The sequence below is a fragment of the Monodelphis domestica genome, chromosome 6 (assembly GCF_027887165.1).
Source record: "Monodelphis domestica isolate mMonDom1 chromosome 6, mMonDom1.pri, whole genome shotgun sequence".
Classification (NCBI taxonomy): domain Eukaryota; kingdom Metazoa; phylum Chordata; class Mammalia; order Didelphimorphia; family Didelphidae; genus Monodelphis; species Monodelphis domestica.
The window spans coordinates 269,999,120-270,016,640 of NC_077232.1; the positions used below are offsets into that span (position 1 = coordinate 269,999,120).

At 37.8% G+C, this 17,521-nt stretch overlaps 1 protein-coding gene across 14 annotated transcripts in view; it reads right to left on the bottom strand.

Annotated features, from left to right (window-relative positions):
* The window catches only part of WDFY3 (WD repeat and FYVE domain containing 3), a 364,899-nt gene extending 348,737 nt beyond the window's left edge, over positions 1-16,162 (bottom strand). For all 14 annotated transcript variants that reach the window (XM_016423066.2, XM_056803219.1, XM_056803214.1 and 11 more), the window contains exon 1: positions 16,032-16,162. The gene's annotated coding sequence lies outside the window, so the exon portion shown is untranslated. The remainder of the gene's footprint in view (positions 1-16,031) is intronic.
* Between the last annotated feature and the right edge of the window lie 1,359 nt (positions 16,163-17,521).

A 17,521-nucleotide genomic window follows, 5' to 3' on the forward strand; every position in this document is an offset into this window, starting at 1 on the left:
GGAGAGGAGGGCATCTATCTCCTCCCAAAAGCTTCCTTTATAGTTTTCAGATCTGAACTTTCCAGGTCATTCTTCATTTTCTATCACCAGTTCTATGGGTGTCAATTCCATGGAATATTATGCCCAGTCCCTGATACCAGCTACTTATCCCCACCTCAGTCCCCATGACTTTCCAGCTTCCTTTTATGTTTTGTTGTGCCTCCCTAGATGATAAGTTCCTTGAGGGACTTTTTAGGCACTTTTAAAAAATTTGTATCTGTGTTGCTTAGCATAGTACCTGGCACAAAGAAGGAGTTGAATGAATGTTTATTTAATTGAATTGAAAATGTGTCTGAAATGTATAGTTTTTCTTTTGTATACATTCTATTTCTGAATAACGTCCCAATATTCATTTTAAAAAACATTCATGAACGACATTGAGCTAGGTTAGGTCACTGAAATGTAAAGACAATAGTTAAACACAGACATCCAGAATGCATGGTGTTGATTGATACTACTCTACCAGAGTACGTGTAAATACGATATAATTTGGGAGACAACTGGTGAGATCAGGAAGGTTCATGGAGGAACCATGAGTTTCATCTGATAAGTAGAGGTAAAATTATTTGAGGTAGCACCCCCTCGAAGGCAGGAAGGAGATGAAGGGCTGGAATATTGAGAACATCTTTATTCTTCTTCACCTCCCTTCCTGGCACTTTCAATGATACTTGGGAGTCACATCAAAGAAGGGGCATTTGGATACCCCTGTGAGGTCTGCAAGTGGTACACACTGTATGTACATCACTGTCCCCTGGAGGCTCAGAATCATCACCAAATCTTAACACAAAATAGACATTTAATATGCCATGGAATTGTCAGACACTAAAAATATAAACAATATAAACTATCATTCAAATTCTTCTTCCCTCTTCCCCCCAAAACTCCAGCATTTCAAATCCCAGTTACATATTCTTACTTTGAACTCTGTTCAAAGTTTGGTCCAGAAAGGCTGCAGATTCCTTCACTTGGTTATCATAGGTGAATAAATACTAAATTATAATGTTTAATGTCAAATGTTTATAAATCTCACAGACAGTTCTATTATTAGGCCCTCATTCAGAAACCCTGAAATAAGTTTAAAACAATTTACTTTAAAGAATAAAAACTAGTTCATTTGAGGTGGTAATTATTGTGACAAAACAATTCAAGTGGTTATTGGTTATTCATCTAGTAAATTCAAACTATAAGCAAAAATATTATTTGGGAAAACACTAGGTATAATAAAGATGTACAAAAACAGAGTATTTTATGTGTTTTACATTATCATATATATATAACAATTAAAAAATGTTACAATATTATTTTAAGTATGCCTGCTGCCCAAGAGCAGACGCTAACCCTGGGAGCTAAATTGTTATTATTTCTATCATGTCCTGATAGTACAAAATCACCAGCCTTCTAGGAGGTAATGCCATCCCCATTATGAGTAGAAATACCAGGCTTTTAAATACATTTGCCTGAACTCATAGACTTCATACCTGAATCTGAATCTCTGATCTGTGATTATCACAAAAAAAACGCAAAAAACAGCTAATGCTTCAAAGAATTAGACAATATAAAGATATCATAATTGATGGCTCCCTTTTCCATTCCCAGTCTCATTTCATGTTGTTCATCTTTATACACTCTTTATTCCAGTCAAACTGGCTGACTAGCTGTCCCCCATAAATATCTCCATACCTAGCAAGAAGGTATACATTCTCTTTACATCTCTGACTTAAGTCTTATCATCTTTTCAAGTAGTCTAGTTGCACTCAGGTACACAGGAGGCTTTCCCAAACCTCTCTAATTGACAGTGTTCTCTCTCTCTTGAAATCACTTTAATATACCTTTATTATCAGTCCAAGTAGTAGTATATAAGTAACCCCAGTGTCTGGTACCTGGCACATGATAAACACTAAATGTTAATTAAGAATTAGCTTTGAGATTCCTTTATTCACCTACTAGTCTTTAAAGACTAAGTTAGTACTCACTACAAGTACACCTAACACATCAGGGGCAGATTTATTTATGTAGAGCTACAAATCTAAGATCTGATCCAAATCAAAATTCACAAGCAAACCTAGAAAAAAAATCACAGAAATTCATCATAACAATTATTTTTCATTATTCATTCAGCAGAGCAGAAAATGATTTGCCAATAAACAACAAAAAAAAAGTATTCTTCACAAAAAGGCCCCAGGAAAATACAGTCTAAAGAAATTCTAGATTCATTGATTACATTACATTACATACCTTTTGGAAAGAGACTTATATGAACTGATCAAAGTGAAGTGAGCAGAACCAGGAGAACATTGTATATAGTAATAGAAATATTGTACAATGATCAACTGTGAAGGACTAAACTATTATCAGCAAAACAAGGTTTCACGGTAACTCCAAAGGACTGGTGATTAAAAATGTTATCCACAACCAAAGAAAGAATTGTTGGTATGTGAGTGCAGATCAAAGTATGCCATCTTCCACTTTATTTCCTTCATGACTTTTTATTGTGGGCATGATATGTATCTTCCTGTCTATAGCATGGGGAATATGAAAATATGTATTTCACAAAAGCACCAGTATAACCTATAACAGGCCATTTACCATTTCAGGAGGCAAAGAGGAGGAAGGAAGGGAAATAATCAGAATTGCAAAATGTCAGAAAAAAATTATAAAATAACTATTTCTAGAAGGGCAGCCTATGTGGTTCAGTGAACTAAGAGCCAGTCCTAGACACAAGGAAGTCCTAAATTGAAAACTAGCCTCAGACACTTCCTAGCAAGTCACTTAACTTCAATGCTTAGCCTTTCCTTCTACCTTGGAACCAATACACAGTATTGATTCTAAGACATAAAATAGAGGTTTAAAAAAAAAGGAAAACCTATTTCTACATGTGCATTAAAAATAACAAGCTTTTAAAAAATTCCATACACATACTCCACTACCACCATCACCAAATACTGTACAGGCAAAGAGATTGCATATGCCAAAGTAATAATACAACTTCTTAAGGCCGTACAACTGCCCAAGGAAGTGGCAATAATCCACTGTAGATCACATACAGGGGCTAATGATCATGTGTCCTTAGGAAACCATAGAGGTGACATTACAACAAAGTTTGGAGCTAGAGAAGGACCTCTACATGTATTGAATTTCTCAATAGTTGAACAGGACGATCTAATTAATGCCTACAATGAACAGGAAATTCAATCATGGATAAAGAACTTAGGAGCAAAACAAATAAAAGGGATATGGTTTTCATAACTAGGCAAGTCCATCATACCTAGAACATTTTATCAAGTGTGCAATGCAATACATGCACAAGGAAACTGTGGAACCCAAGCCGTGATCAATTCAGTGAGACAATTTTGGATTGCACCAGGAATATCCTCATATGCCATAAGAATTTGTCAAAAATGTAAAATTTATATGCAGTTCAATCGGGGAGTTTATAAGACCAAAGGGTTAGGAGGTCGTCCCTTAGCATATACTCCATTTGAATGCATACAGATAGATTTTATCAATATGCCAAAAGACAAAGGGTTTAAGTATTGCCTGGTCATCATAGACAGACTGGCTAGATGGCCAGAAGTTTTTCCTGCCAAAAAGAACAACGTGGCATTTGTAGTCAAAATTCTATTAAACGAAATCATACCATTCATAGCTGTACTCTTTGTGGTGGCCAAAAATTGGAAAATGAAGGGATGCCCTTCAATTGGGGAATGGCTGAACAAATTGTGGTATATGTTGGTGATGGAATACTACTATGCTTAAAGGAATAATAAAGTAGAGGAATTCCATGGAGACTGGAACAACCTCTAAGAAGTGATGCAGAGTGAAAGGAGCAGAACCAGGAAAACATACACAGAGACTGATACACTGTGGTACAATCGAAGGTAATGGACTTCTCCATTAGTGTCAATGCAATGTCCCTGAACAATCTGCAGGGATCTAAAAAACACTATCCACAAGCAGAGGATAAACTGTGGGAGTAAAAACACCAAGGAAAAGCAACTGCTTGACTACAGGGGGGGAGGGGATACGACTGAGGAGAGACTCTAAATGAACACTCTAATGCAAATACCAACAACATGGAAATGGGTTCGAACCAAGAACACATGTGATACCCAGTGGAATCGTGCGTCGGCTGTGGGAGAGGTGGGGAGGAAGGGGGGGGAAGAAAATTATCTTTGTTTCCAATGAATAATGTTTGGAAATGACCAAATAAAATAATGTTTAAAGTGAAAAAATAAAATAAAATAAAATCACCCTAGATAATAATTTAAAAAAAAAAAAAAGAATTCATACCTAGATTTGGGATTCCCTCAAAATTGGACTCAGATCATGGAAGTCACTTTACTCAATCAATATGAAATGAAATTTATAAAAATCTAGGAATACAAGCAACATACCACACACCATATCATCCCCAAAGTTCAGGGCAAGTGGAGAGATTAAATAAAGACATCAAACCATTGATAGGAAAATGTTGTGCAGAAATGGACCACCAAAAATGGACAGACATTCTGCCATTAGTTTTGTTCCATCTTAGAACATGACCCAATGGAGATTTGCACATCTCTCCATTTGAGATGCTATATGGACATGCAATTTGGCAAAGAAGGACTTGTAAACCAGGTTACATTGTAATTATAGATAGGGACTGTCAATTAACAAAATATATACAAGCTTTACAAACAAGAATAGCAGAGTTGCATGAAATGGGCTTGATACACCAAACAGTACCCCTGGATTACAATTTGCACAACATCAAACCAGGAGACATAGTATACTTAAAAAATTTCAACAGAAAATTGGCTACAGACATAAAATGGACTGGACCACATGAAGTATTGCTTACTACCCCAACAGCTATAAAAATTGCAGGGAAAACGCATGGTTTCACTGTTCCCACATAAAACCAGAAAAAATTCAAGACATAGAAGATAATTAGACAAAATGAGAAATTAAAACAAAAATTAATTAATATCTAAAAGTACACCACAAAGAAATAATAGTGACACATAATGTTCGAGACAACTTTCTAGCCCAGAGGAAAAGCATCCCAGAGGAAAAGATTTTAAACCAGCCCAGAGGAAAAGCATCAAGAAAAGTTGCTAGAGAGAAGAAACAAAGCAAAAAAGCTGAAATGGACAGCTAAGACTTTGAACTTTGTATACTGGTTTACTAGCTACTAGAGAGAAGAAACAAAGGGGAAAAAAAGCTGAAATGGACAAGACTTTGAACTTTGTAAATTTGTTTATATAAGAGGACAGATGGAAAATGAGACATATATAAGACTGAGTGTGTTGAAATAATAAAAGTAATTTCACATGTTAGGGAAATAGCATGTATCACTACATAACTTGGAAGAAAGAAGAGATCCATCAGTCAACATGAGAAGTGGAAATCTGAAGAAACTTGATAAGTGTTAATTCAACACAATACTATTAGACACAAAACACAAAATCACAAACTGACATATTGAGAGACCTTGTTTAAATAAACAAGTGTCTGAAATTGTATTTATTGCAAAATGTAAATATGTATATAGTTCCATAAGGTCTTAGGCAAATAGAAAGATCAATAGATGTTTCTATTTGACTGACATCAGGATGTGGAACAATGTATATTATTGTATTATATGTAAATAATCTCTATAAAAAATGTATATATTATAATTAGGTTAGTAACATAGTAATAAGAGTCTAAATATTTAGCATAGCAGGTATATATGTTGTACATAAGATAATAGTTATAATAAGTAGGGAATAGATTAGGAGTAAGTTAAGTTAAACATAGCATAGGCAATTAGTTATACATAGGAATAGACTTAAGCTGCATTTGCAGATAGTAGACTTTTAGTTGTTTATTGTAAAGCTGATGCTGAAATTGTGTTTGTATATATAGATAAGATAGTCTGCAAATAATAATATATATATAATAGGAAAACTATTTGTTTTAGTTAACTTAGCAAGAATAAGTAGTATTAGCATTAAGATTCTAATTTCTTGTAATGGTTTTGTTCAAATATTTATTGAACTGAATTTATTGTAAAACCCTAAAACTACCCTAACCCAATTTTTCCTGCTAAAATTCCTTAAGAGTAGATTTAGTAAATTGTTAACTAAAATATAAATAAGTGACCTTGGGAAGGTCACAACAAAAAAAAGGGACGATTGTGGAAAGGAAACTAGAAATAAGTTCTGAACTTTCTGCCACTGTGTTGGAACAAGCAACAGTGGGAATATCAAGAGAGAAGAAATTGTCAAGATTGACAGTTGGTGGGGGAAGGGGCAACTGGGAGTGGCAGTTGGATCTTGTGACTAGTACTTCCTTCCTTCCGGCTTTACTTTCTTCCTGGTGTTGGAGGTGGGAGGAGCTGGTTCTGCCCAGTCTGGAATGGAGTACCTCTACTTCCTTCAGCCCGAAGAAACAGGCCCAATCAGCTCTGAAATTTAGAACTGTTCTTGTTGCTTTCTGTCTACTGCTAAGATTCTGAATTTGACAAAGCTAACACAGATATAGAGTAGACGGGCATGGGACGGGAATGGGAGAAACCCTCCACCAGCCTGTGAGGCTCCAAGCTGAGGAAGGCTCCAACCTTATTTAGGGACATTCCTCATCCCTCTTTCCTGATATCTCTCCAATCCAAACTGGTTATTGAACTTTATCTTATTTGAATTAGCAGTCAGATAACTGGACTATCTTTTCTGGGGCATAGAGGGAGCTGAACATCAGTTCCGTCTTTCAACAACAAACAGTCCTTATTGGACCCCTGCTGCTTCCTCTCGGCAGGGAGTATCTCTCTCCTTTGCCTCACCGAGTAATATTCCCTCTCTCCCCTCAACTCCTCCATACCCTGCTCAAACTTCCCATATCCCCTGCTTTTTCTATCCCCTCAATCTTTCCCAATATATATTGCAACTTCTGATGGTTAAAAAGCCTCAGACTAAGGCTCTAAGGTTCTAGTCCTGGGACACCCAGTGGGTACTCTGAGACAGAATTAGAGAAAGGACTCCATCTTCTAGAGAACCCAATTAACAAACCATGTTCAAGGCAAAACATTTTTAGTACTTTATGTGTACTTGGAATACATATAATACAGTCAAGTGGCAAAAGTACTCAATTGGTTATATTCTCCAAAATCATTTATATGATGTAATTTCTGAAACCAGCAATCAATTCTTGCCACAAAGATGTTCTAATAAGAGAGTAAAAATAAAATTTTCTTAACTTATAAGAGAAGAATTGAGAGGAAAAGAATATTTTAAATAGGTGGTGGAAAGAAGTACAGAAAACAATTTTAACTAAGTTCTTTAGAGATCATTTCATCCAATACCCTCATTTTAGAGATAATTATTACTGTATGAATTTAAATTTATGATATAGCAATCAAAAACAAAATGTACTTTCTTCCTTCATAATCATTATTAATGCAAGATAATGTTCAAATTAAATGTTACTTAAATATGAACTAAAAGACAGAGAATATCCTATGGGAAAGGGGGCCTATAAACCTGACCAGCATGATAAATTTGCTTTTGTTTATGCACGTATGAATGAGATTATATTCTGAAATTTTATAATTCTTAATTTCATCTTTAGCAATTTCATACACTACCACAAAGACTGATACTTTGAAAAGTTAATTATTACATCCTTCTACACCCAGAGAAAGAATTGTGGGAACAGAAATGCAGAAGAAAAACATATGATTGATCACATAATTCAATATAGATATGATTAGGGTTTTGATGTTAAAAAGATAATTCTATTGCATATATGAATAACATGGAAATAGGTTTTGAACCATGATACATGGTTCAACCCAGTGGAACTGCTTGTCAGCTCTGGGAGGAGAGAGGAAAGAGGAGGGCAGAAATCATGAATCATGTAACCATGGAAAAATATTCTGAATTTTAAAAAGAAAAAAAATGCATTGACAAAAAAAATTTTAAAAATAAAAAACAAAACCAGCCTGAGATTTAAGGGGGAGAAGGGGAGGAAATTATTGCATCCTGAGTCTTATAATAGTTTACTCATTTCCTGAGGAAAAAATAAAGGCTATATAGTACTCCACAATAAGTAGAGTCCTTTTGAATGTCATTAAGAATTACTATACTGACTGATAAAACCCAACAGCAAACTTTTATACTTTTCTTGCTTTAAAAAGTACTAGTAAAGGGGGCAGCTAGGTGGCTCAGTGGATTGAAACAGGCCTAGCAGGTCCTAGGTTCAAGTTTGGCCATATATACTTCCTACTGGTGTGACCCTGAGTTAATCCTCATTGCCTAGCATTGATTCTGAGTCAGAAGGTAAAAGTTCTTTTTTAAAAGTATTTGTAAAGCAAATTACAAATTTGGAAAATAACTACAGAATCAGAACAAACTTTCCAAAAGTACTGAAAAGTATAGATATAGATATTTAGAGAAGAAAAGTATTCCACTTTAAAAATAACTTTAAAAAAATCATTAAACTAGTTTTTTTAAATCATTATTTTTCAAAGCTCTGCAATGTACTAAACTGATGTTCTTTTTTTTTTTTAATTTGATCATTTCCAAACATTATTCATTGGAGACAAAGATCATTTTCTTTTCCTCCCCCCCCCCCCCCCCACTTCTCCCATAGCTGACGCACAATTCCACTGGGTATCACATGTTAAACTGATGTTCTGACATAGCAAACTACCCAAACAAGACCTCACTGAGGTAGTAAATATATCTGTGGTCCTATTTCCCCTCTTGGTTTTTTGCTGACTTCAAATGACATTACCATTTAAAATCTTAAATTATATGACTCATATGCACACATAATTGCTATCATCCTGTAATGCAACTGTGGACCCTATTTGGGAATAAAGTAACAACTCAAATTTATATAGACTTTTAAGGTCTACAAAATGCTTTCTCCATAGAAGTTCTGTGAGGATCATGGGTTATGCAATAATTATGATCTTCACTTTACAGTCATCGCCCCATGGTCACAGGTGCATAGCTTGCTAGTGTCAGAACCAATATTCAAACACAGATCTCCTAAAGTACAAGCTCATTATCAAAATTCTTTTTTTTTCCTTTCATTTTTTAAAAACCCTTACCCCTTCCATCTTAGAATCAATACTGTGTATTGGTTCTAAGGCAGAGGCTAGGCAATGGAGTTAAGTGACTTGTCCATGGTCACACAGCTAGGAAGTGTCTAAGGCCATATTTGAACCCAGGACCTCCCATTTCTAGGCCTGGTTCTCAATCCACTGAGCTACCCAGCTGCTCCCTCATTATCTGAATTCTTCTGGTTAAAAGTCACAGTGATATGATCAGGGTAATAGTTAAGCCTTATATAGTGTTTATAGTATGCCAAGCACTATGCTAAGCTCTTTACAATTATTTTCTAATTTTATCCTCAAAACACTGGGAGGTGGATGCTATTATGATCTCCATTTTACAAATGAGGAAACTGAGGTGATTTACCCAACTTGCCCAAGGTTACAGCTACTAAGTGAGGCTGGATTTGAAATCAGTTTACCTCACTCCAGACCCTGAGCTCTAATCACTTCATCACTTAGCTGCCCAACAAAAAGGTAGTTTTTATAATTTTAAGAATATATTACTAAAACCACTTACTACTAACTACTCTTATGGAAATAGTTATATCAAGTATGTGAATCAGAGATATATACATTCCCATTTTACAAATTAAGTTCTTCTAGATACTCTTCTCAACCTAACCTAACCTAAATTGTTAAAATTTAGAAGATTTAATCCATGTAAATAATGTGGCACGTAATTATTGTTTTGGAAAAAAATTCAAACAAAGCCTAAGGGCTTAATTTGTTTCCTTTCCTAATCAATGAGGCCAACAAGATGTCACACTAGGCTTTCCCAAGTCCACACTCTCAAACTTTCCCCCTTCCCCACAAAGAAGAATTATGTGCCAGATGTACAGCTGAATCCACAGGAAAAGAGAACCTCAATAAAGCACTCACTCAGCAGCCCTCCCCCACCAAGCCTCCACACTCCTAGGAGGGAAACACAAACTGATCTTATGTTTAGAACCTGTTTCAGGATCCTCTTTCTGCAGAGACTTTACCAAGATACTCTACATCCTGCATACCACCCCTTACTTCCACAAGTAGCAGGGATGGATTCTGCCCAATTGCATGAAGAAGGGAACATGGTGCCAGCCCCTGAGCCAGGAATTCTCTAAACCTGGAAAAGCATTGTGCATTCAACATAGCTTGAGGTGATATGGTCAGATCTGCATCTGACATATGAAGATCATTCTGACAGCTGAGTGGAGGCCAGACTGGGCAGAGAGTCTAGTGGGAATCAGCCTCACCAACAGGCTATTGCAATAATTCTGACAAGAGATGATTGAGAGCCTGCACAAGAGGGTTAGCAGGTCTACAAAGGTAAAACCAACAGACTCCAGTCACAGATGATATGGTGGGAGGAAGTAGGGACGAATAGTGGGGAGAGGGGAAGAATTGAGAATGTGAAGAATCAAGGATGACACCTATATTTCAAGCCTTGGGTGCCTGGAAGGATGATGATTGTCTATTACAAAGTAATCTTAATATTACAACACCTAGAGAACCAATGCCTGATGAAATACAGAATCTTATGGAATCCCAAGAGAAAATGGAATGACAAAAAATTCCATAATAGTTCAAAAAATAAATTAAATACATAAAAAATTAAAAGTAAATTTGTCAGAAGCTATAGTTCTATGCCATAATTTTTAAAACTCAAAAAGTTGAATCCACCAGAGTTCTTGCAAGTAGAAATTAGCAAATTTGGAAGGCAAAAAATACCGAAGTAGAAGAAAATTTGGAAGAAAAACAAAAGGCAAAAATGTCAAAAAAATACATATTATCTATATAAGATGAAGTCATTGACCTTGAAGACAGGATGCACAGGAGAGTATGGCCAATCAAAAAACCTGCACACTATTATGCAAGAAACACTCCCCAGAATTTCTGAATATAGAAAGCAAAGCACCAATTAAAAGAATCTAGAAATCACCTCCAAGGGGAAAAAAAGCCTTCTGCTTCAAACTCCAAGATATATGGTGTTTAAATAGAACAATTCTGATGGCAAACAAATTTTATAAGTAGCTAGAAGAAAGAGCTCTAAATCTAAAGAAAATGAAATTATAATTACATAAAATTGTTTCACATTTACTAAAAAATACAGAAAGAAATGGAATAGTATATTCTAAAAAGCAACGAAATTTAAGCTACAAGTTTGATTTACCCTGCACACCCAAGATTATAAACACCAATGGAAAAAAGATGACATTTGACAAAAGAGAAGTATTTATTAGAAGCATTCCAACAGGGGAAAAAAAACTGAAGAATAAAATTTAACCTGTAAACAATTCACATACCAGAAATACAAAAAAAGAATCTGGGTGGCTCAGTGGATTGAGAGCCAAGCCTAGAAACAGGAGGTCCTAAGTTAAATCTGGCCTGAGATACTTCCTAGGTGTATTACCCTAGGCAAGTCATTTAACTCCCAATTGCCCAGCCCTTACTGATCTTCTACCTTGGAACCAATACACCATATTGATTCTAAGACCGAAGGTAAGGTTTAAAAAAAAAAAAGATAAATAAGTATAAATACTAAGGAAAGGGTAAGTAATAGAATAAATTATCCCATGTTTGGAGGTTATTTATGTGAGAGAAACAATCAGGTAGATATATAGCCACACTGACCTTCATGGTAAAAACAAAGGGAGATCAATATAAGAGGTTTTTTTTAAGGTACACAAGGGAATAGAGATAAAGAGAATTTAAAGAAACAGAATAAGTGAAGGGAAAAGAACATAATTAAAGCACCAAGATGTCTAAGTATCTAGATTATGATGTAGTTAAGTCTGATTCAGCAGCTTTATAAAAAGCTGACACTGATATTTGAAGAAAAGAAGATCCTTTTAACAAAGTAGCAGAGAACCAAATCACTTAAGAGGACCAAACAGCAAAATGTTAAGAAAGGATCTCAATGATCATTTTAATCCAATTGCCTCAATCTACAAAGAAAATTAGTCTCAGAGGGGTAAAAGGATCTCTACAAGGTCACAAAGCTAGTAATTATCACAGTTAAGACTCTTGGATGCCAGGTCTAAGTTCACACATTGTCTCATGAAACATTTTTCTGGGCTTTACTGAGATTATAAGAACAGTTTTCAAATTCCCCAAACCCTGAGATTTTATTTCCACTAAATCTAAGTTGAATTATCTTTTGACGACCCAGGGTTTTTTAAACATCTAACTTATTAACACTGAATCCTTTAAAAATGTTAATGACAGGATATTAAAGAAACATCCATTTTAATCAAAGCTCTCAAAATGGGAAACAAATTTATGATTGAAAAAAAATTTTTAAATCAAAATATTAACAGCAATAATAGCTAACATTTTCATGCACTCTAAGATTTATAAAGCACTTTACATATAGTATCTCAGTTTGAATTTTATAATTCCAGCTAATATTATAAGTATTATTCTCAATTTAAATATAAGGAAACAGTTGCAGAATGGTTATGTAGTTATCCAAGGCCAACTAGATAAACTGTATTAAAAGCTGTACTATTTAACTATGTGGCATTTAGACCCCCATTGGTGGGGAGGGATGAAATCTTTAATCAAATGATATTGAGAAGGCTGACCAGTCAGTAAAAGATTTATTAAGTACCTACTATGTGCCAAACACTATGATAGGTGTTGAGGGTACAAATAGAAAAGAGGGAGTTCCCACCCTCAGGGAGCTTACACACTCCTGGGAAAGTGAAACTCATAAAATAAGTAAATATAAAACATATAAAAAGTAGGATTAAGATAAAGTAAAATGGAGAATCAAAAACAGCTCTCCAAGGAGCTAAGACTTGAAGAGAGATAGGAAAAGTAGGGGTTCTAAGCCCAAGAGATGAAGGATGTACACTATAAAAAGCCAAAAGATACACTTCCCCCTTCTTCCCCTTCCTTTTCCAGCAGCATAACAGGAATTTGTAGTCATCCTAGGGCAATAGGGAATCCCTGAAGCATCTTGAGTAGAAGAGTTCTGACCAGTGCTACAGGAATATCAATTTAGTAACTGTGCTCCAGGGTTCAAATATGACCTCTGATACTTGCTAGCTGTGTGACCCTGGGCAAGTCACTTAAACCCATTGCCTAACTCTTCTACCTTTGAACTAATACCTTGTATCAAAAGAGAGAAGGGGTTTTAAAAAATGATTAGCAGGTGGACAGTTTGAAGAGAAAGGGACTAGATAATAGGGCACTAGCTCCAAAAATATAGCCAATAGTGCAAGCTAATGAGATATTCAACTAGGGCAGTTGTGGAAAGAGTGTTGGTAAGAGGGACAGTTAGGAGAAATGTTGAGGAGGCTGAAACAACAAGTCTTAGTAATTAACTGGATATTTCGGGGAAAGGTGGAGGGAAGTAAGAGTGACAAGTCAGGGGTAATTGTTAAGATAGCAGGACCAATCAGAGAAAGGAGGAATAGATTTGAGAGGAGTAAATGAATTGTGATTATTTGGCAGGTAGCTAGACCTGAAGGACTAGAGCTCAGAAGACATGAGGGTATGTAAATTTAGGAGTACTTGCAAGATGACAGTTGAAATCATGGGAACTGATGAGATCAATGATAAAAAAAAATAGGCCTAGTCAGTCAACAAGCATTTTTTTAAAGTGCCTACTCTGTGCCAGGAGCTGGGCTGGAGTTCCAAAGAAAGGCAAACAATAGTCCCTTCTCTCCAGAAGCTGGTGAATGGATCCCAAGAATAGGTGGGATAAAGAATAGGTAATAATCCTATAAAAAACTGAGCAGAGAGGTAGGAAGAAAACCAAGCAAGAATAATGTCAAAGAGTAGGGTAGTGGGCAATAATATGAAATGCTTCAAGAGTTGTCAAGAAGGATGAGAACTGAGAAAAGGTCATTGGATTTAGCAATTAAAAGATTAATGGTGACTTCTTAGAAGGGCAACAAGCATTTATTGGAAAGAGTCAAGTGGTAGGGATAAAAGCTGGACAACAAGGAGTTAAGTAATTTGAGGTGAGAAACAGAGGTAGTGAGAGTAAGTTTTTTCTAGAAGTTTAGCTGTGAATGGTAGGAGTAAAAATAGCATGATGACTTGAGGAAATGGTAGGATAAAGTGAGGGGGTTTTAAGGCTGGTTAAAATAGGGACATATATATCTGTATACTGCAAAGAGGAATCAATAACTTAAAAAAAACTAAAAGAGATTATAAATTAGGGTTACAGAAGCAATGATTGAAGGGGTAAGTTTTCAAAGGGGATGAAACCAAGGAAATCTGTAGAGGGGTTTGAAGAACTATCATTTCCTCAGAGCCCAGAGCCCAGAACAAGAGAACCTGATAAATAATTTTGAGTTGATCTGACTTGTGGAACTCAATGGAAGAAGAGCTCTAAAGGAACTTATATAAGACTTATGTAAATAATTTTTAAGATTGGTTAAAATCTTAATAGTCAACAATCCCTAGTATTATTGGTTTGACTTTTGATTTTTTTTAAATTTACAATATGTAGAATACATTTAGAAGTGATAGACATAAATCACATAGTATCAAGATGCTGCCTTCAGAATTATTCCAGATAACATTAATCTTTTCTCTTAGGCTCAAAGATAAAAAATTGTTCACTGGTCATTTACAACCTAAGAAAAACCAAAACAAGAGAGTAAACAATAGATCTGCCCCTAATTTTTCTCCCTTTTGACTAGTCAACATGTATTTACATTGTGCCAGGAACTGTGCCTCAAAGAAAGGCAAAAATAGTCCTTGTTCTCAAGGAGCTCACAGTTTAATGGTAAAGAAAACATGTAAACAACCTATGCATAAGCAAGATACATGCAGCATAAATTAGAGATAATCTCCGAGGGAAGTCACTAAGAAAAAGAAAGCCTTCTAATTACTTCTACCAGAAGGAATTCATTAGTGTTCCTTTCACTGATCTTTACAACCCATTTCTCAGAAGCCAGAACATCACGTTTTCTCATTATTTACTTTTGCTGAAATGTTCAAGTTAGAGCAACATTATATACCTGGACTCGAATTCAACTCAGAGAAATATCACCAGTAAAAGAAATTTATACTGTCACAGAGCTAGAGACAGAATGTCACCAAAAGAATATGGTATGCCATTTATTCAAAGGCAACTTTAAAATCATAATATCTATCAAAGCCATTGATTGGCGCACTGAGAGGTCAAGTCTTTACCTAGCCCTCACAGCAACCTTATGCCACGCAGTATATGCCCCCCAAAAAAGTATAAAATACGTTAATATTTAATTTCTAAATTAATCTAAGGAATATTTTCTAAGGCTATAAAAACTAGAACTTAAAAATCACAATTTCTATTTAAGAGAGGACGAATTTCAGTAGTAAATCTGAACGTACACATTTAAACTAGCTTTTTGAGTCAAATTGTGGGTATCAGATCTGAGTGCATAAGCAAATCTTTCTGTGTTTGTGATGCAATCCTAACCTATAAGTGTGCTATTAACCTTACAGGAGGGGGAAAAAAAGGTATATGATTTTACAAAAAAAAAAATGCAATCTATATTCAGTTAGCCCTAATGAATTCGTGTAAAATCATTAAAATCTGTTTGTTTATACGTCTAACTCCTGGTTACGTTTCTATTAAAGGTAATTAATTGTTTAAATTCCCCCATGACTCCGAAAAAAGGACGGGAGGGAAACCGGGTTTAAAGCCCGCATCCAGCCCGGGTCACGGAGAGTGCGGCCGGCCGGGCGCCCATTGTACTGGGACCCCGCAGGTAGATGCCCCGGGGCGAGGAACGTAGGGCAAGGGGGATAACCGCCCGCCTCTCCCAAAGCCCAGCCGAGCCCCGACTATCCCAAGGCCGATGGGCCCAGCCTCCCCGCGTCCTCCCGTCCGTCCCTGGAGAAAGCCCCGCCCGGCCCCGGCGCACCGACGCTGGGCCGAGACCGGCCTGCCGCTCCTGGGGGGCAGTCCCTGGCTGACACTCACCGCGAGGGTGAGCGTGCGGGCGAGGCTCGGGGGTCCGCGGGCCCGAAAGGCCAGGCCGGCCAGGGAGCTGCTCAAGCGCCGCCGCCGCCGCTGATACCGCCGCCTGCTCCTCGACCACCACCCCGCCTCCAGCCGCCACCTCGGGCTCGGCTCCCGGTGCCTGCGGCCGCCGCCTCCGCCTCGGCGCTGCCCGCGCGGCGCCTCCTCTCCATCAAGGCCGAGGTCGGCCCGAGGGACAGTCCCCGGGGGTGACGGCTTGGAGCCGTCTCCTGCAGCGGCCGGTGGCCATCTTTAATTCTCCTTCTCCTCCTCTTCCTCCTCCTCCCGCAGGCAGGCTGGCTAGGAATCCTCCTCCTCCTCCTCCTGCTGCTGCTGCTGCTGCTGCTGCCGCTGCCGCTCCAGCCTCCGCCGCCGCCGCCGCCGCTCCGGCTCCTCCCGCAGCCTGCCTGCCCCTCCTCCTGCCCCTCCTCCTGCTCCTCCTGCTCCTCCTGCTCCTCCCGTTCCTCCCGAGCAGCCGGGGGCAGCGGTACAAGCACCAGCACCCTCCTCTACTACTTCTCCTTCTCCTCCCCACCACTAGCTCCGGCCCCGCTTCGCTTTGCGCGGGTACTACCCCTTCTTGGCCATCCCGACTGTCTTTCCGCCGATTTGAGCTTGCGATGGCCCTTTTCTCAGCCGGCTTTGACCTTTCTGATTTCACATCTTTCGCCCATCCCGACCCAACCCCCTTAAATGCCCACTTGTCCTTCCCTTCCTCTTCTTCCCCTTCTTCTCTTTCTACTTCTCCTTCCCCATTCCCATCCCTCCTCACTTCTCCACCGTTTGTCTTCTATCGGGTTTTGAAATATGACTCAACCCAAAGATTGGGAAAGGGCCCCCAGCCTTCTATTCCTGTTGCCCAGCCCCTGCCTCCAGCCGCTGGTTATTGTCAGAAAGAAAGTGCCTCAGACACTTCCTAGCTGTGTGACCTTGGGCAAGTCACTTAACTTCCATTGCCAACCCCTTACACTCTTCTGCTTTGGAACCAATATACAATATTGATTCTAAGGTGGAAGGTCAGGGTTTTAAAAAAATTAAGGAAAGAATTTGCAGGAAGCAGGAAATTGAGTGGTTTCACCCTAGCTAGAGTAGGAAAGCACTTCCTGCTGTGACTGGACATCATCTTGGTTTCTACAGTGGCTACTACTACAAGATTCTAATCTGTGTCCAGAACTTGATCTTTTTTCCCCCTTCTGTGACCTATGCAGATAAAGTGAACTTTGAGGCACCATCTTTTTCATTGAAATGAAGCCCAAAATATACTCAGAGTTGTGGGCCCACCCAAAAGAGATGGACTACTACATTGTTCAGAAACTAGTTTACCATAGGAAGAGTTCAAAACTTGGTAAATTTTGTACATGGCAGTTTTGTCATTGTTGGAAAATGGGAGTCATCCGGGTTGACTACTTTAAACCGGTTTCTTGGTGGGATAGGCAAGTTGGGTAAAAAAG